Raw genomic sequence first — 19260 nt, forward strand, 5'->3', positions numbered from 1 at the left:
ACTGCTGTGTAATGTGTTGAGTATTTTTTGTACTTTGATATATTGTAACATTCATTGTATCACCCTCTCATGCCAAAAGCGTGACATTTAGACTGGCTGTGTTGTGATAAATATATGAATAAAGTAAACATTTCTGGCTTTCATTTGTTGGTTCCCCATGTGTCATTTGTGCATTGATGCCACCCATATGTGTGCTTCCCATGGGGCCTGCAATGAACTCTGAAATGCATTTTCTACACTTCATACATGCTGATACATACTTCATACATGCTGAAACATGTAGTTGTAACCTATGCCAAACTGGTTTTTGATTCTGACATATTGCTGATAGCCACTGCTAGTTTTAATGTGCTGTAGCTGGTGCAGCTAGCTATTCTTGAATTCCTTGGCCATCCTACCAAGTGCCTTACTGACCTTCTTAATTGTCATTCTACTTTGCAATTAAAAGCACATTCATTCTGCAGATATCAAAATCGCAATTCTCAAAGAATGTGTTCTGCTCTGCATGCTCGATTTCGTCATTGAAAGCTTCCATGAAAATGCCCTCTCGTTTTTTTTATGAACTGTTACCGTCACAAGGGTTTGTTGCAAGTATTGAGCACTAGTAAAAAAAACTAAGCTTTACATAACACACAACATCTCTTGAGTAGCGGATTCGCCGGCTATCACATTTCACTTCAATAAAAAAAATTAAAATAGCCTAGTTTTCTTTGGCTATGCAGGGGCTTATGCAAAGGCTCAAAAGTCCTAGAAAAGATACCGTAACAGCAAACGAAATTCTAGCAAGTTTTGGGGGTATTTCCGTGGTTAGATCTAGTATCTATAAAAAAAAACAACTGGAAGGCTGTGCGCCATTCAACGGGAACATTTTATTTCAAAAATATAAACTCAAAACAGCACTTTTTTGTTCATTTCTACAGTGACTGCCAAAACCTGTCACTCGTGCACGTGTGCACTACGTTTTCCTTGAGCGTGGCAACGAGGGTAGCGGGATGTCCGACACCAGCATGTCCAAATTTGACGACGCATCGGATGATGACGCCGTGCCAAACACGCTTGGCGTGCAACTTTATTTTTATGAGCCAAAGAGGGAAGGAGCAGATGCTGAGCAGTCACAGCACTCGTCATTGGAACCAAATCCAGACGCGAGCAGAAGGATGAGCACCGAGTGGTACGTATGCACGCACACGTGCGATCGCGTCGGCGAATAACATTTTGCGTTTATTTGGTTTCAGGTGCCGCTGTCATCATTGTGCCGTAATGAAAGCATGTGCGGAGTGCATCTGTTGCTTTGAACCATCTGCCATCGCGGCCAAAATACAACTGAATCAGGCGTGCGTCACATAAAACCTGCAGTTTGTGACGTACTGCCTGACTCCGTTCATTTTGGAGGTGGAATACAGGAAGCTGCAGCATTACTACTCGCGCTTTCATGACGTCGTCGAATTAAATGCGTAAGAGATGAACTTTTACATATTAGTGTTTATCGCCTGTTGTTTTGTCTGACTGTTCTCTTCATTTCTTACAAGACGATACAGGTACACTGGCTACAGGCAGTTTGTGTGGTGGGCCTACGGCCGCCTTGGGTGAGGAAACCGCGTCGTCCTGCCCAGCAGCGTTGTTACAAAAATAAGGAAAACGTTCCCGCCGCTGGAGTACAGGAGATTCAAATGGTTTTAGGCAAGTATACGTACATAGCGCTAGCAAGTATTTATGTATTCTAATTTTCTATTCCTATTTTCCCAACACATGCAGGAAGCCCCCCCTCCCCCTTCGGTCCTGTACGATGCGCAAGACAAGATAGCCTGTTTTGTATGAATGGCGATAATAAATAAAGTGTATCTGTGTGTATTACTATCTTCTTGTCAAGCTAGGGCACTGTTACAGCAAGTGCACATCCGTACTCGCTGTCTGTCGCTTGCAGAGGTTTGAATGACACAATTCAGTCTTTAGGTGTCTGAAATAAAAGTACTTTTCGTATTCCGCGCTACCGCGAACTTAACCTGGTTGTAATGATTCGATTAACAGCCTGCAAGTTCGTATGTATGTGCTGTGAGCATCAGAGACACCGCCGTATGCAAAAGACCGGCGGCACATGTTCTGCGAGAGAAACTGAATCGGATATTTTTTTATAAGCATGCGACTATGTTTTCTTCACTGTGCATGTTCACGCAGTTTAATTTCTTGTATGTTAATATCTAGGAAAGCTCAGGGCCGCGGCTTCAACGCACGTACTTGAAGAGCGAAGAGCAGACAATTCCTTTGCATCGGCCGAGCTGTAGCCAAAGTCACTTCCGATGAACCGTATTGGCGTCGTTTTTTCTAGTTTCGGTCTAAAAAATCACGTTGTTTGAAAGTTATTTTGTAAGGCAAGCACTAGTACTTCGAAGGTCACATTTGGCAGGCAGCACTTTCTCTGGCTACCCTACGTATTTAGTGACATGTAACGGAGTGCGAAATTTCGTTGCAGTTGGCCTTTAAAGGCTTAAACTTCTTAAAAAAAGCTCTCTTCCCCCCACACCGACCCGCCAGAGCCAGGAGGTGCCGTCTGGTCGGGAACAATGCGTTAGTGAAAGGAATGATACACAGACCGCAGACATCTTAACATCCTAAAGGTGAAAAGGGAAAAAGGAAGAGAGATGGAAGGAGAAGGGGAAGGAAGAATCAAAGGGGGTGCCCGGGGGAGTCCACCTTATATTCTTCCTTTTTTTTTTCTTTTTTTCTTTTCCTTCTCTTCTCCTTCGTTTTTTTTCTTCTTTCTCTTTCCCCCTCTGATTTAAGCTTGTATAAAGCTGAGCACCAACAAACTGTATTCTCAATCCTTTGAAGGCCAGACTCTAGGCCGAAATGTCAAAATAAACCACGTTTTGACCGCTCACGGAGGATCTACTTGACTCTCTCTCTCTCTCTATATATATACATATAACATATATATATATATATATATATATATATATATATATGTATATATATATATATATATATTTATACATACACATATATATATATATATATATATATATATATATATATATATATATATATATATATATATATATATATATATATATATATATATATATATATATATATATATATATATATATATATATATATATATATATAAATATATATATATATATATATATATATATATATATATATATATATATATATATATATATATATATATATATATATATATATATATATAAGCAGCGATAGCGTAGTGGTTAGAGCGACCGCCTCGCTTGCAAAAGGTTCGTGGTTCAAATCCCGGTGTCGCGGCGCGGTTCCCAACCGGATAAAAAAATCCGCGTGATGATGGAACTGCATTACGAGGCCTGGGGTGCGGCCTCACCGGGAACAATTGCCGGGAACGAACTCCTTCACCAGAGAAGGATTGGCCACCCTGGTGCAGTATCTGGCCACTACCTCCCACATGCATACGTCAAATAACTTACGGCCCTCAGTCCCCAGCAGCTGCGAAGCAACTGACCACGGCGGCGGTCAGATCTGCAACGCAGCAGAGGGTGCTAAGAATCTCTGGATCCGGACAGGCCACCATTGGAAGCTCAACTTGGCAACGTTTAACGCTAGAACCTTATCTAGTGAGGGAAGTATAGCTGTACTGTTCGAGGAGCTGGAGGGTGTTAAATGGGATATAATAGGGCTCAGTGAGGTTAGGAGGACAGATGAGGCCTACGCGGTGCTACAGAATAGCCATGTCCTTTGCTATCGGGGCTTGGCTGACAGAAGAGAACTGGAAGCAAGGTTCCTAATTTACAGAAACATAGCTGGCAACATAGAGGAATACTATAGCAATAATGAAAGGGTGATATGTATCGTAATTAAATTTAATAAGCGATACAAGTTGAAGGTGGTACAGGCTTACGCGCATACATCCAGCAACGATGATGCTTCAGTTGAAAGCTTCTGTGAAGACGTGGAATTGGCAATGAGTAAGGTAAAAAACACAGTATACAATACTGATGGGAGACTTTAATGCAAAGGTAGGGAAGAAGCAGGCGGGAGACCAGGCAGTAGGAGATTATGGCATCGGTACTAGAAACGCCACAGGAGAGCTACTAGTAGAATTTGCAGAACGCAATTATTTACGGTTTTTGAATACCTTCTACCGAAAACGACGGAACCGCGAGTGGACATGGAGGAGTCCTAATGGCGAAAATAAGAACGAAAACGACTTTATAATGAGTGCACACCCAGGCATCGTGCAGGACGTCAAAGTGGTTAGCAAGGTACGATGCAGTGACCATAGAATGGTATGGTCTCGAAATCGCCTAGATTTGAGGAAGGAACGAAAAAAAAAACTGACACGCAAGAAGCCAATCAATGAGCTAGCACTGAGAGGGAAAGTACAGGAATTCTGAGTCTCGCTTCAGAACAGGTACTCGGCTCTTAGTGAGGAAACCAACCTTAGCATAGATACAATGAATGATAATCTGACGAATATCATTACGGAGTGTGCAGTGGAAGTTGGAGGATGGGTAGTTAGACAGGACACTGGCAAGCTTTCCCAGGAAACGAAGAATCTCATTAAGAAGTGTCAAATCATGAAAGTCTCAAGTACAACAGACACAATAGAACTGGCAGAGCTTTCGAAGCCGATTAATAGGCGTAAGGTATCCGACGTAAGAAGGTATAACATGGAGAGAATTTAACACGCTCTGAAAAACGGAGGAAGCGTCAAAGCAAAGAAGAGTAAACTTGGGATAGGCAAAAATCGGATGTATGCACTAAAGAACAAAGAAGGCAAAATAACTACCAATATGAATAGGATAGATAAAATAGCGGAGGAGTTTTACAGAGATCGGTACACTAGCCGGGACAACCACGACCTTAATACTGTCACGATAAGTCACAAGTACTGGGGGATTTATTGAACGACCGGGTAGCTAGCTCTAGGACGATGCGTCAGTCGTGGCTGGCTCTCGAGCAGAGAAGAACGCGATCTTCTTTTTTCCTCCAGATTTAGAGCCGCTCTTGCTGCCAACCCACTACGTGCTGGCGGCATTATCCCCCCTTCCGAAAAGAAAAAAAGCAACAAGTACCAAAAAGAGGAAAGGAAAGTACATAGCAGCACCGCGATGCTACTACATAGGCACGTGAAAAAAAATGGAAATTCGGATGAAGTGAAAGTAAAAATTGAAGAGCGTGCCAACATAGTAAACGTCAATGAACGAGAAAGTAAGTTCACAAAATAAACAAAAAAACACAAAGAACGCTGTACGGTAAAGGAAAAGTTACGAACAACGCGCAATAAATGGCTTCATGCGCAACACATGAACGACGTCCGGCCTCAGCCGTGTCCTGCTCCGTGCATGGGGTGTTGAGTCCGGAACCACTTCGTAGTTCACGTCACTGACGCGGCGTAACACTTTATATGGGCCAAAGTACCGGCTCAGCAACTTTTCACTAAGGCCACGGCGGCGGACGGGCGTCCACACCCAAACTTGATCTCCGGGGCTGTAAAACACTTCTCTGTGGCGGGTATTATAGCGTCGTGCGTCTGCCTGCTGTTGCTGGCCGATGTGCAGTCGCGCGAGCTGCCGGGCTTCCTCGGCACGCTCTGCGAATTCTTCGGCGTCTGTTGCCAACTCGTCTTCGTCCTGACACGGTAGCATTGAGTCTAGCATGGTCTGCACTTCGCGGCCGTAGAGAAGCCGAAATGGCGTGAATCGCGTGGTCTCTTGCACGGCGGTATTATACGCGAAGGTCACGTAAGGCAAGATCCGGTCCCATGTTTTGTGCTGTACGTCGATGTACATTGAGATCATGTCTGCGAGGGTCTTATTCAGTCGTTCAGTAAGTCCGTTGGTTTGCGGGTGGTACGCAGTTGTCCTTCGGTCGGTGTCTGGTGTTGCTCAGTTTGAAAACTTCGTCCGTAAGCTGCGCAGTGAATGCCGTCCCTCTGTCCGTTATTACACTGGAAGGAGCACCGTGTCGTAACACGATGTGGCGCATGAAAAATTGTGCTACCTCAGAAGCCGTGGCTCGTGGGATCGCCTGGGTTTCAGCGTAGCGTGTCAAATAGTCGGTCGCGACGATCACCCATTTGTTGCTGTCCGCAGACATAGGAAAAGGCCCGAGAATGTCCATGCCGACTTGGTCGAACGGCGTGCAGGGTGCTTCAATGGGCTGAAGCAAACCAGCTGGCTTAACAGATGGTTGCTTTCGGCGCTGACATTCCCGACAGCTGTTCACGTACTTCTTGACGCTTGCCGAAAGTCCTGGCCAATAGTACCTCTCACTCACTCTGGCAAGTGTTCGTGAGTAGCCCAGATGACCAGATGTGGGTTCGTCATGGCAAGCGAAGAGGACGTCGTCTCGCATGTCTCGAGGAACCACCAGGAGGTAGGCACGGCTGTTCGAACGAGCGTTCTTCTTGTACAGCACACCATCTCGAAGGCAGAATGACGGCAACGAGCGGAATAAATGACGTGGTATGATTGTGTCCTGGCCCTCTAAATGATCGATGATCGGACGAATCTCTGCGTCATCCCGCTGCCGTTTACTCAAGTCTGATGAGCTAATGGCGCCCAGGAAGCCTTCGTCTTCCTCTGCTTCCTGACTGCCGACATGAAGGGGCGCGCGTGACAGTGTGTCAGCGTCTTCATGCTTACGGCCGGACTTATGGACGATGGTGTCGTCAAATTCCTGCAGCCGCAAGCTCCACCGTGCTAGCCGTCCTGAAGGGTCGCGCAGGCTTGCCAACCAGCAGAGGGCGTGGTGGTCCGTCACTATCTTGAAGGGACGACCATAAAGGTACGGGCGGAACTTGGTGATTGCCCACACGACTGCGAGGCACTCTTTCTCCGTAGTGGAATAATTCGCCTCAGCACGCGATAGAGAGCGGCTGGCGTAGACTATCACTCTTTCGATGTCTTCTTGATGCTGAACGAGCACTGCACCGAGCCCAATGTTACTAGCGTCGGTATGGACCTCCGTGTCAGCATCATCGTCGAAATGAGCGAGAACGGGCGCTGATTGCATGCGCTGTCGCAGCTCATCAAAAGCTGCTTGTTGCTCGTTTTCCCAGACAAACGGTGTGTCGTCCCTTGTGAGACGAGTCAGAGGTTCTGCTATCTGTGAAAAGCCATGAATGAATCGGCGATAGTAGGCGCACAAACCAAGGAAGCGCCGGACGGCTTTCTTATCGACTGGAGCTGGTAATTCGGCAACAGCGGCAAGCTTGTCCGGATCGGGACGGATTCCTTCGGCGCTAACTACATGTCCAAGAAACTTTAGTTCTTTATAGCCGAAGTGGCACTTCTGTGGCTTTAGTGTGAGGTCCGCCGATCGGATAGCCTCCAGCACGCTGCGCAGGCGCTGAAGGTGCTGCTCGAACGTGGCAGAGAAGACCACCACATCGTCAAGGTAGACAAGACAAGTCTGCCACTTCAGCCCTGTAAGGACAGTGTCCATCATTCGCTGGAAAGTCGCCGGCGCTGAACACAAGCCGAAAGGGAGTACTCGAAATTGGTATAGGCCGTCTGGAGTCACGAAGGCTGTCTTTTCGCGGTCTCGCTGATCTACCTCGATTTGCCAGTACCCGCTTTTGAGATCGAGAGAAGTGAAATAATGGGCACGACGAAGTCTATCTAGCGAATCGTCGATACGCGGTAGCGGGTAGACATCCTTTTTGGTCACGTTGTTAAGTTTTCGGTAATCGACGCAGAAGCGTGGCGACCCGTCCTTTTTTTGACAAGCACGACTCGAGATGACCACGGGCTGTTGGATGGTTCGATAACGCCATCGTCAAGCATCTCGCGAACTTGCGTACGTATCGCTTCACGTTCTCTAGCCGACACGCGGTAGGGGTGCTGGTGTATTGGGCGTGCGTCCTCGTACGTGATGATCCTGTGTTGAGTGATGGACGTCTGGCGGATCTTCGAGCAACTTGCGAAGCAAGACCTGTACTCGAACAAGAGCGCTCGCAGCGCAGTCTGGTTATCGGTGGACAGATCAGGATTGATGTCAATGTTGCTCATTGATGTGTCTGCGTTATCCACTACTTCTGACGTGAGACAGTTGGTTACGTTTGCTACTTCGTGGGCAAACGCTATCGAAGTGCCACGGAAAAGGTGTCGATGCTCGTTGCAAAAGTTGGTAACGAGCAATTCAGATCGGCCGTCACGAACGTGTATTACACTTCTCGCTACACATATGCCTTGCTGCAGGAGGTGTTCTAAATTTGTCTCGGCCACCACATCGCCATCGCTCAAACCACAGCATGTTACGTCGACTAGAACACTGGCTCGGGGAGGAAGCGTCACGCTCTGTTCAGAAATACGGAGTACGTCGACACGCATTCCGTCATCCTGCACGTTGATTGCTCGCTGGGCTGAGAACGTGACGCGGCGCTCTTGCAGATCAATGGTAGCTCCATTTTCCTGTAGAAAATCAACTCCCAGAATGACGTCACGGGGGCATTCACGTAGAACAAGGCAGCTTGCTACGAATGTGTACCCTTGAATCTGTACTCTAGTTGTGCAGGCACCCAGTGGAGTAACGACATGGCCACCAGCTGTCCGAATCTGCGAGTTATGCCATGGTGTGATAACTTTCTTCAGCTGCGTTGTCAGTTTCCCGCTCAGTATGGAATAGTCTGCGCCGGTGTCCACTAACGCATTAACTACACAACCATCAATTGTTACTGCTATGTCGAGTGAAAGCCGGCTATCCTTTGCAGCAGCAGGTGATGTCGGACCAGTTTTTGTACAGTTCTGCGTCAATAGGAGGTCTTCAGCGCTTCGACGTTCAGCGACCCCGCCCCCAGAGGTCGCTTCGGCTAGTTTTTCCGGCGGGGGCTGGGAGATCGTGCGGTAGAATATCGCTGGGGCGTTGATGAAAATCGCCTCGGTGATGGCGAGCGCGACTGGCGCCCGGCAGATGGTGGTGCATGCTGCTGGGAGAGGTAGTTTTGGATGTCGCGTGGTCTCTGACCGTAACGGGGTGGTGGCGAGTACGCAGAGAAGCCGCGAAGCCCAAGACGGCGATATGGGCACTGGCGGTACAAGTGATCAGCTTCTCCGCAATGAAAGCACAGAGGCCGGCGATCAGGTGTGCGCCAAACATCAGACTTTCGAGGAGACGTGCGCCGATCGTCGATGTACTGAACTGGTTGCACTGAACGATGGGCGACAGAAGCACCAGGGACAAAGGCCAACGGTGGTGTCGTGTACGTGCCTTCGTAGTACGGTATGTGCTGCGCTGACTGTAGTGAAACAGCAGGAGCAGGATGGACGAATAATGGCGGCGTTGCAGCAGGGCGTTTCAACGCTTCCGCGTAGGTTGTCTCACGGCGGTATTCAGCAGGAGCTGGCACAGCTGTATCATGAGGCAAGGTGTCCCGGAGGGCCTGGTGCAGCTCATCCTTGATCACAGTTGCAATAGAGCTGACTGTAGGATGAGGTGTTACACCAGCCTTTTGTAACTCTTCACGTACTATATCACGGATGAGTTCACGTAGACAGTCGTTGTTGGTTCTAGTGGCGGTGAAAATGTCGGCAGTAGACATGCCACTGACTTGCCTGTCGTATTGGTTGGATCGCTGCTGCAGCATTTTTTCCATTGTCACGGCCTCGGACAAGAACTCCGCGACCGTCTTCGGAGGACTTCGCACGAGGCCGGCAAAAAGCTGGTCCTTGACACCGCGCATCAAGTGACGCAACTTCTTGTCCTCAGTCATTCTTGAATCGGCCCGTCGGAAGAGGCGCGTCATGTCTTCGACGTACGCGGTAACAGTTTCGTTTGGCGACTGGACGCGGGCAAGAATAGCTCGTTCAGCTCTTTCTTGGCGGTCATTGCTGGCATATGTCTGCAGAAGTCTACGAGAGAATTCGGGCCACGTCGTCAACTGCTCCTCCCGATTTTGATACCACGTGCGAGCCCCGTCTTCGAGATAGAAGTAGACACGACCCAGTTTCGCCACGTCGTCCCACTGATTCAAGTTGGCTACGCGCTCGAAGTCCGCCAACCAGTCCTCAACGTCTTCGCGCTCCGTACCATGGAACGTCGGCGGTGCCCGTGGGCTTTCCAACGTATAGCGGTTCGGCGACGTGCTTCCCGTGCCGGTTGCCAAGGTTTGTACCGAAGTGCTGGTCATGTTTGTTGACGTGGTGGGAGCAGTATCGTTGACTTCCGGAGGCAATCCCCTGATTCGGCGGCTGGTCCGATGCACGGGAGTGTTGACTGGCACTGGACTCGTATTACGGCTTCCTGGGGGGGTCTGCAGCATCCGTGAGGCTACCCAGCACCTTCCACCAGTTTGTCACGATAAGTCACAAGTACTGGGGGATTTATTGAACGACCGGGTAGCTAGCTCTAGGACGATGCGTCAGTCGTGGCTGGCTCTCGAGCAGAGAAGAACGCGATCTTCTTTTTTCCTCCAGATTTAGAGCCGCTCTTGCTGCCAACCCACTACGTGCTGGCGGCAATACTATAAGAACTAGCAGTAACCCAGATGACACCCCACCAGTAATGATAGAAGTCAGAAAAGCTTTGGAGAGCATGTAAAGAGGCAAAACTACTGGTGAGGATCAGGTAACATCAGATCTGCTGAACGATGGAGGAGACATTGTGTTAGAAAAACTAGCCACCCTGTTTACGAGATGTCTCCTGACGGGAAGGGTACCAGATTCTTGGAAGAACGCTAACATCATCTTAATACATAAGAAAGGAGATGACAAAGACATGAAGAAATACAGGCTGATAGCGTTCTCTCTGTAGTATACAAGATAATTATAAAAGTAATTGCTAACAGAGTAAAGAAAACATTAGAATCCAATCAACCAAAGGAAGAAGCAGGATTTCGAACTGACTACTCCACAATCGACCACATTCATATTATCAATCAGGTAATAGAAAAATGCTCACAATATAACCAACCACTATACATAGCCTTCATAGATTACGATAAGGCGTTTGATTCAGTAGAAATATCAGCCTTCATGCAGACACTGCGTAATCAGGGCGCAGATGAAGTATATATAAACATCCTGGAAGAAATCTACATGGGATCAACTGCTGCCATAGTGCTTCATAAAGAAAGCAACTGAATACCAATCAAGAAGGGTGTAAGGCAGGGGGACACAACCTCCCCAATGCTATTTACCGCGTGCTTACAGGAGGTTTTCAGAAGCCTAGAATGGGAACAAATAGGGATAATAGTTAATAGAGAGTACCTTAGTAACCTGCGCTTCGCCGACGACATTGCATTGCAGAGTAACTCAGGGGACGAATTGCAACTCATAATTTCGGAGTTAGACAAGGAGAGCAGAATGGTGGGTCTTATAATGAATCTGCAGAAAACGTAAGTAATGTGCAACAACCTCGGAAAAGAGCAGCGCTTCGAGATAGGTCATAGTGCACTTCAAGTTGTAAAAGACTATGTCTACTTAGGGCAGGTAATAACCGTGGAGCCGAACCACGAGATAGAAGTAACTAGAAAAATAAGGATGGGGTGGAGCACATTTGGCAAGCACTCTCAAATTATGACAGGTAGATTGCCACTATCCCTCAAGAGGAAGGTATATAACAGCTGTATCTTGCCGGTGCTTAGCTACGGAGCAGAAACCTGGAGACTTACAAAGAGGGTTCAGCTTAAATTGAAGAAGGCGCAGCGAGCAATGGAAAAAAATGGTAGGTGTAACCTTAAGAGACAAGAAGAGAACAGAGTGGATTAGGGAACAAACGGGGGTTAAGGATATCATAGCTGAAATCAAGAAGAAGAAATGGACATGGGCCGGGCATGTAGCGCGTAGACAGGATAACCGAGAATGCAAGTGGGGTAGGGGGAGACAGAAGGTTAGGTGGGGTGATGAGATTAAGAAGTTTGCGGGTATAAATTGGCAGCAGCAAGCACAGGACCGGGTTACCTGGTGGAACATGAGAGAGGCCTTTGATGATATATATATATATATATATATATATATATATATATATATATATATATATATATATATATATATATATATAAATTGTAAGCACATTCCAAGCATTTGATCGTTCTCACTTGCACATACCCATCATCATCGTTCTCACTTGCACATACCCATCATCATCGTCCTCTCTCTTGGTGTGGTTCTGAGCGGAGCCAGACATCGCAGAATAAACGCTTCTGCTCGCCCTGCCTGCTCGCCGTACCTAGTCTGCCTGCGTCTTTCAGAGTGGTGGAGGTGCTGGGTAAGATCCCGACGTCCTCCTACGTTCATTTCCCACCTGGAGCTCCGATCTGGTCGCCGATTGCACCCAGCCACCCACACAGGTATGCAGACATCGGACCTAACGCCTAGCCCTAACGCTACAGCCCCTACGCCGGCGGCTGCCCGCTCTTCATCTACTGTCACCAGCCCTCAGCGCGAACCGCCCGTGTTCGCGGGTCTTCGCGGTGACGACGTCGAGGAATGGCTTGACCTTTACAACCGTGTGGGTTCAGCCAATCGATGGACCGAAGCAGAGAAACTGAGCTACCTTCCTTTCTATTTGACCAGCGTAGCCAAAACCTGGTATTTTAATCACGAAACTGACTTCGTTGATTGGTCGACCTTTGCCAACAAACTGCGACAAATATTCGGATGCTCATCGGGTCGTTCCGAAGCCGCGAAACAGAAGCTGGCTGTGCGTCTACAACTGGCACATGAGTCGTACACTTCGTATATCGAGGATGTTTTGGCCCTCTGTCGCCGTGCGAATAAAGACATGACGGAAGATGAGCGCGTTCGCCACATCCTTAAAGGAATCGGCCCAATCGCATTCAACGCCTTGGCTGTTGGCAATCCCGCTACGGTTAACGACGTCATTTCGACATGCCAACGCCTTGACCAGTTGCAGTCCCTTCGGCTTCAACAAGACAGTGATCCACGCCTGATGCCTCCCTATGAATTAAAAACCCTTATCCGCACAATCATCCGGGAAGAACTTCGAGACCTTGAACAGCAGCGGTCCACTGTCGCCTCCGCTCCGTCTCCACCATTCGACCTGCGGAATCTTGTTAAGCAGGAGTTAGCGGCAATGGCGACACCGACATCCCCGGTCGCTCCGCCAGCACGCCCGATGCCCACATACGCCGATGTGACGCCCAGGTCGACACCGGCAGCACCGGTTGTTCAAACGGTAATGCCCACATATGCGGAGATCGCTGCGATTCCGCCTGCTCCCGGGGCATCTAGCTCTACGGATACTGCTAGTAGCCATTTGGCTGCTATGCGAGGTGGAATGACTGCTGCACCCTTGTATCCTCAGTGGCGTCAATCCCGTCCTGTTTGCTTTTACTGCGGTATACGAGGCCACATTTCTCGTTACTGCCGTCGCCGCCAGCAAGAGGAACGACGAGGCTATGCTGAGTTCGAACGAGACCGGTTCCGAAGACCAGATCTTTATGCTCCAGACACCTACCCGTCCGCGCAGTACCGGTCTCCGTCTCCTCCAGTGTCCCCTCGTCAACATCACGTTCTTTCCCTTTTCGACCTGTCATTGGTTCAGACCTCACACCAAAACAGTCTGAAGCACTATTGGCCCTTTTGGCTAAGCACAAAGCCTGCTTTGATAGCTGTACCACAACACTGAGTCAGACTTCCGCGGCTGTACATCGCATTGAAACCGACGGTTCTCGTGTGATACGCCGTCGCCCATATCGGGTTTCGCAATCAGAGAGAGAAATAATTGAAAAAGAAGTGAACGAGATGCTATCGCGAAATATAATACGACCTTCTTCGAGTTCCTGGGCATCTCCAGTCGTTTTAGTTAAAAAGAAGGATGGCTCTGTTCGTTTTTGCATTGACTACCGCGCGTTAAAAAAGATCACACGCAAGGACGTATATCCTATGCCTAGAATTGATGACGCTTTAGACACACTGCAAGGGGCGAACTATTTTTCGAGCCTTGACTTACGATCAGGTTACTGGCAAATCCCCATGAACGAGGCTGACAAAGAAAAAACTGCATTTGCCACACCGGACGGCCTTTATGAATTTAATGTAATGCCATTCGGCTTGTGCAACGCTCCAGCCACGTTTGAGCGAATGATTGATACTGTTCTTCGTGGCCTAAAATGGAAGACCTGCCTCTGTTACTTAGATGATATCGTTGTTTTTTCAAGTACCTTTGCCCAACATCTTCAACGATTAGACGAGGTGCTACAATGTCTTTCCAAGGCTGGCCTTCAGATAAATACAAAGAAGTGTACATTTGCCAGCAAAAGCATCAAAGTCCTCGGTCACGTCGTTTCCAAAGACGGAATCCAACCAGATCCCGAGAAGATCGCAGCTGTGCTACAGTTCCCTCGACCGTCCAACCAAAAGACGTTGCGCAGCTTTCTTGGTCTCGCGTCCTATTTTCGTCGCTTTATACGCAACTTTGCTACCTTAGCGGCTCCGCTAAATAAGTTATTGGCCACTGGTGCTCCTTTCTCATGGTCCAACGACTGCGAATCTGCATTTGAAATTTTGAAAGAACGCCTGACTTCCGGACCAGTGCTGCGCCACTTCGATGAGAGAGCGCCTACCATACTCCATACTGACGCAAGCGCACAAGGCATTGGAGCAGTCCTTCTGCAGCGTGATTCCACCTCTAAAGAGCAGGTTGTGGCCTACGCTAGCCGGACTCTGTCAACAGCTGAGCGGAATTACACCATCACGGAGCAGGAGTGCTTGGCTATCGTATGGTCGATACAGAAATTCCGCCCGTATCTCTACGGTCGGCACTTCACCATCATCACCGACCACCACGCACTCTGTTGGCTTTCATCAATGAAGAATATGTCAGGACGTCTTGCGCGCTGGATACTGCGCTTACAAGAGTACGACTTTACAGTTACGTACAAGTCTGGCAAATGTCATCATGATGCCGACGCGCTGTCCCGGTGCCCACTTTCGCTCTCTCGTGACAATACGTCCACCGCATCGCGTTCGAATGACTCTGACACCCAGCTTGCCTCACAACACGTATCGCTCGCATCGCTGGATCCAATGCAGCTATCTTCGAACTCCGATTTACGTTCACTTCAGCTGGCAGATTCCTACTGTCGGTCTTTCATTGATCGCCTTCGCGGTGTCACTAAACCACCCAACAGCCGCTTGCGACGCCAGCTTCGACAATTTCGCCTTCAGGACGGTGTGCTTAAGCGCTACATTTACCATCCCACCGGTAACAAGTGGGTGCCAGTTCTTCCCCGCTGCCTTCGTCTTCGAGTTTTGGAAGCATTCCACGATGATATTGCTGCCGGTCATCTAGGCTTCCACAAGACCTACGATCGCATCAAGACGCGCTGCTTCTGGCCTGGCTTGTCCACAACGGTGGCCAAATACGTGGGCTCGTGCGCGTTGTGTCAGCACCGCAAGCGATCCACATCCCCGCCTGCTGGTTTCCTTCAGCCTCTTCCCTGTCCCACCACACCATTCGAATTTGTCGGAATAGACTTGTATGGTCCTTTGCCGTTGACACCTTCCGGTCACCGTTGGATCGTCACTGCAGTCGACCATCAAACAAGATACGCCGAGACTTCACCTCTTCATTCTGCTACCGCCACAGAAATCGCCAATTTTTTCTTGAACTCCATCGTCTTGCGCCACGGAGCCCCTCGCGTCCTTTTGAGTGACCGTGGCAAAGCCTTCCTTTCCAAGGTCCTGGATGAAGTCCTGCAGGCGTGCAATACAGTCCATAAAACCACTTCTACATACCATCCGCAAACGAATGGCCTTACCGAGCGCTTCCACCGAACACTCTCTGACATGATATCGATGTACTTGCATCCTGACCACAAAAATTGGGATAACATTTTACCGTTTGTCACCTTCGCATACAATACTGCGGTACAACGATCAACTGGCTACAGCCCGTTTTTTCTCGTGTACGGCCGATCTGCCTCCTCGGTCTTCGACACGGCATTTTTCTTTGCACCGGCTCCAAGCAGTACCTCGCTCCCAGAAGAGTTCGCAGCCCGAGTCACACAATGCCGTGAAATTGCTCGCAAAAACACGGAAGCAACCCAAAAGGAGAGAAAACATCGCTGTGATAAAAAACGACGCGACGTGGCCTTTAATGCTGGCGATAAGGTTTTACTATGGACCCCGGTTCGAGCGTCGGGCCTTTGCGAGAAATTTCTTCACCGGTATGTTGGCCCATACACCGTTGTACGACAGACATCTCCAGTTAACTACCTCGTCACCCCGCTTCAGTCTGTCACTGACCGCCGTCTGCGCAGCACGGAAATAGTTCACGTCTCACGCATGAAGCCTTTTGTTACTCGTTCGGCCGATCTCTGACTGGCGGCCAGGTTGGCCGCTTCGCAGAGGGGGGGGGGAAATTGTAAGCACATTCCAAGCATTTGATCGTTCTCACTTGCACATACCCATCATCATCGTTCTCACTTGCACATACCCATCATCATCGTCCTCTCTCTTGGTGTGGTTCTGAGCGGAGCCAGACATCGCAGAATAAACGCTTCTGCTCGCCCTGCCTGCTCGCCGTACCTAGTCTGCCTGCGTCTTTCAATATATATATATATATATATATATATATATATATATATATATATATATATATATATATATATAAGACGTAATCACGCTTGAAGGCAGAAGGGCATTGCACAGTGGAATGTTGTAAGACTACGTACACAATTTGACAATCATGGCTGCAGACTGTGATATATATGCTTTTTAGCCTGAATATATGTTGATAGAACAGATTCCATTGTTTTTGAAAGCCCGCTTAGGCTGCGTTTTTTGGTTTTCAGAATTCATAAGCAGCAGAAAAGCTCCCGCGGCGAAATGATGGGCCTCTGAGGCTGCCAGTGTGGGTAGGTGGTTCACATAAAAACTTTTTCTTGACTATGCACTAGCTATATACACATAATACGTATATATATCCTGCCCACGGCAAGTTACCTTTCTCCCACTTTTCTTTCTTCTCATTTAAATTACAAACGGCCTAATAACTTCCCCTATACCTTCCTTGGCATTATTGTCTGTTAGCACTCATTATATGGTACGAGCCCTTAAGTATGCACTTGTTTCCCTTATATATATATATATATATCTATATATATATATATATATATATATATATATATATATATATTATATATATGCAAGAAAGAGTTGCATATATATATATGCAACAGAGTAGGGCAGAGGTAGATGAGCAATGTCATCGTTGTCAACAATACCTCCCCGCACCCACTCTTCCCCAAGTGGAAAGTGAGCCACCGTTCTTGTATTTCACATTTCCGTGTAGTCCGCTGGCGGCTCGTTCCTCATTGAAGTTTAAGACAAGTTAATGGGGAGAGCTTAAGCGCTTCGAGTGCGTGCTGGTGGCGTCGGGAGGAATGAAAAAGCCGGTGATTGAGGCGCCGCCATCAATATTCATTATATGCAATGGCTCCTTGTCAGTGAAGGAACAGAATGCGCGTTAAATATTAAAGAAAAAAAAAGAACAGGGGGGGGGGGAGGCTGCACGACATCCGGGACAGTCACCACACAGTTGCGGCTCACTGGGAAGACATGCGCGCATGTATGAAAAAGTTAACGAAACCACCTAGCTGTCAGCTCCTTGTCAGTGAAGGAACAGAATGTGCGTTAAAACTTGAAGAAGAAAAAAAAGAAAAAAAGGGGGGGGGGGCCGTACGACATCCGGGACCACTTATGTGTGCGTTCCGACTGTGCTTGATGAGACAAATCATTTCTATGTTGTCAGATGCATAGGCCAAAAGCTTTGTTAGCGGGAAATATTATTGTCGTAATGAAACCGGACTGATTAGAGAGAAGCGTTTGCGTCTTTTAGCGGTCGTAATGCTGACAGAGTGCCTGGGTGTTCATTTATTCTGTATTTTATCGTGTTAATTTTGTAGATAAAATAAGATTCCCGTTGTTCCCGTTCTCTGATTGTTCGAAAGTTGTTTTCTAGTAGTGTAACCCTGATGTCATCAAAGCAGTGGTCTTTTAATGTGCAGTGTTTTGAAAGTGGAAGGCCTGGCAAAGATCGTACATGTGCCCGATGGTTGTTGAGTCTAATTCTACACGGAGTGTCTGTATGGCCCACGTATTGCTTGTTACATACCCAACATTCTAGGAGATATATGACGTTGTCTGAGTCACAGTCTAGTGCACCTCTTATCATGTGCTTAAATTCCGAGTGGGTGCTTTTCGCCACTGTTGTTGTCTGCATGTGTTTGCATACCTTGCATCTGCTTTTTCCGCAAGAGTGACACCCAATTTGAGGTTTCACACCTATCTTTGAATTTATTAAATGATCCTTTATATTTTTCGGTCATCTTGATGTACTCATTCTTGCTGTACTCATTGATGTACTTTCTTGATGTACTCATTCGAGTTTACGATGGTGCGTTGGTAACTAACGTATACAGAAAACCTACGGACAGGCAACAATACCTGCACTTCAAAAGCTGCCACCCGCGACATTGCAAGACCAGCATTCCCTATTCCCAAGCACACAGATTCCGACGAATCTGCTCCCACACCGAGTACTTCCACAAAAACAGCACTCATATGCGCGAAGTACTTCTTAATCAAGAATGCCCGCCAGCTATCATCGATGACGCCATCAAAAAAGCTGAAATTCTGGACAGCCAGATTCTTCTCATTCACCAGAAAAACGCCGACCAACACCGACGAATTCCAACTCATGATTACGGAGTTAGACAAGGAGAGCAGAATGGTGGGTCTTATAATGAATCTGCAGAAAACGTAAGTAATGTACAACAACCTCGGAAAAAAGCAGCGCTTCGAGATAGGTCATAGTGCACTTCAAGTTGTAAAAGACTATGTCTACTTAGGGCAGGTAATAACCGTGGAGCCGAACCACGAGATTGAAGTAACTAGAAAAATAAGAATGGGGTGTAGCACATTTGGCAAGCACTCTCAAATTATGACAGGTAGATTGCCACTATCCCTCAAAAGGAAGGTATATAACAGCTGTATCTTGCCGGTGCTTAGCTACGGCGCAGAAACCTGGAGACTTACAAAGAGGGTTCAGCTTAAATTGAAGAAGATGCAGCGAGCAATGGAAAAAATTGGTAGATGTAACCTTAAGAGACAAGAAGAGAGCAGAGTGGATTAGGGAACAAACGGGGGTTAAGGATATCATAGCTGAAATCAAGAAGAAGAAATGGACATGGGCCGGGCATGTAGCGCGTAGACAGGATAACCGCTGGTCATTAAGGGTAACTAACAGGATTTCCAGAGAAGGCAAGTGGGTTAGGGGGAGACAGAAGGTTAG

General features: G+C 47.7%; 1 protein-coding gene and 1 long non-coding RNA gene across 4 annotated transcripts in view; one reads left to right on the top strand and one right to left on the bottom strand.

Moving 5' to 3' along the window:
* The window catches only part of LOC119169162 (uncharacterized), a 472562-nt gene that overhangs the window by 193763 nt on the left and 259539 nt on the right, over positions 1 to 19260 (bottom strand). The window lies entirely within an intron of this gene.
* LOC142796191 (uncharacterized) lies at positions 1536 to 1851 on the top strand. Its single transcript, XR_012893605.1, has 2 exons — positions 1536 to 1684; positions 1760 to 1851. It is a non-coding gene; the product is annotated as an uncharacterized LOC142796191 (long non-coding RNA).

Source organism: Rhipicephalus microplus, chromosome 2, assembly GCF_043290135.1.
Source record: "Rhipicephalus microplus isolate Deutch F79 chromosome 2, USDA_Rmic, whole genome shotgun sequence".
Lineage (NCBI taxonomy): Eukaryota > Metazoa > Arthropoda > Arachnida > Ixodida > Ixodidae > Rhipicephalus > Rhipicephalus microplus.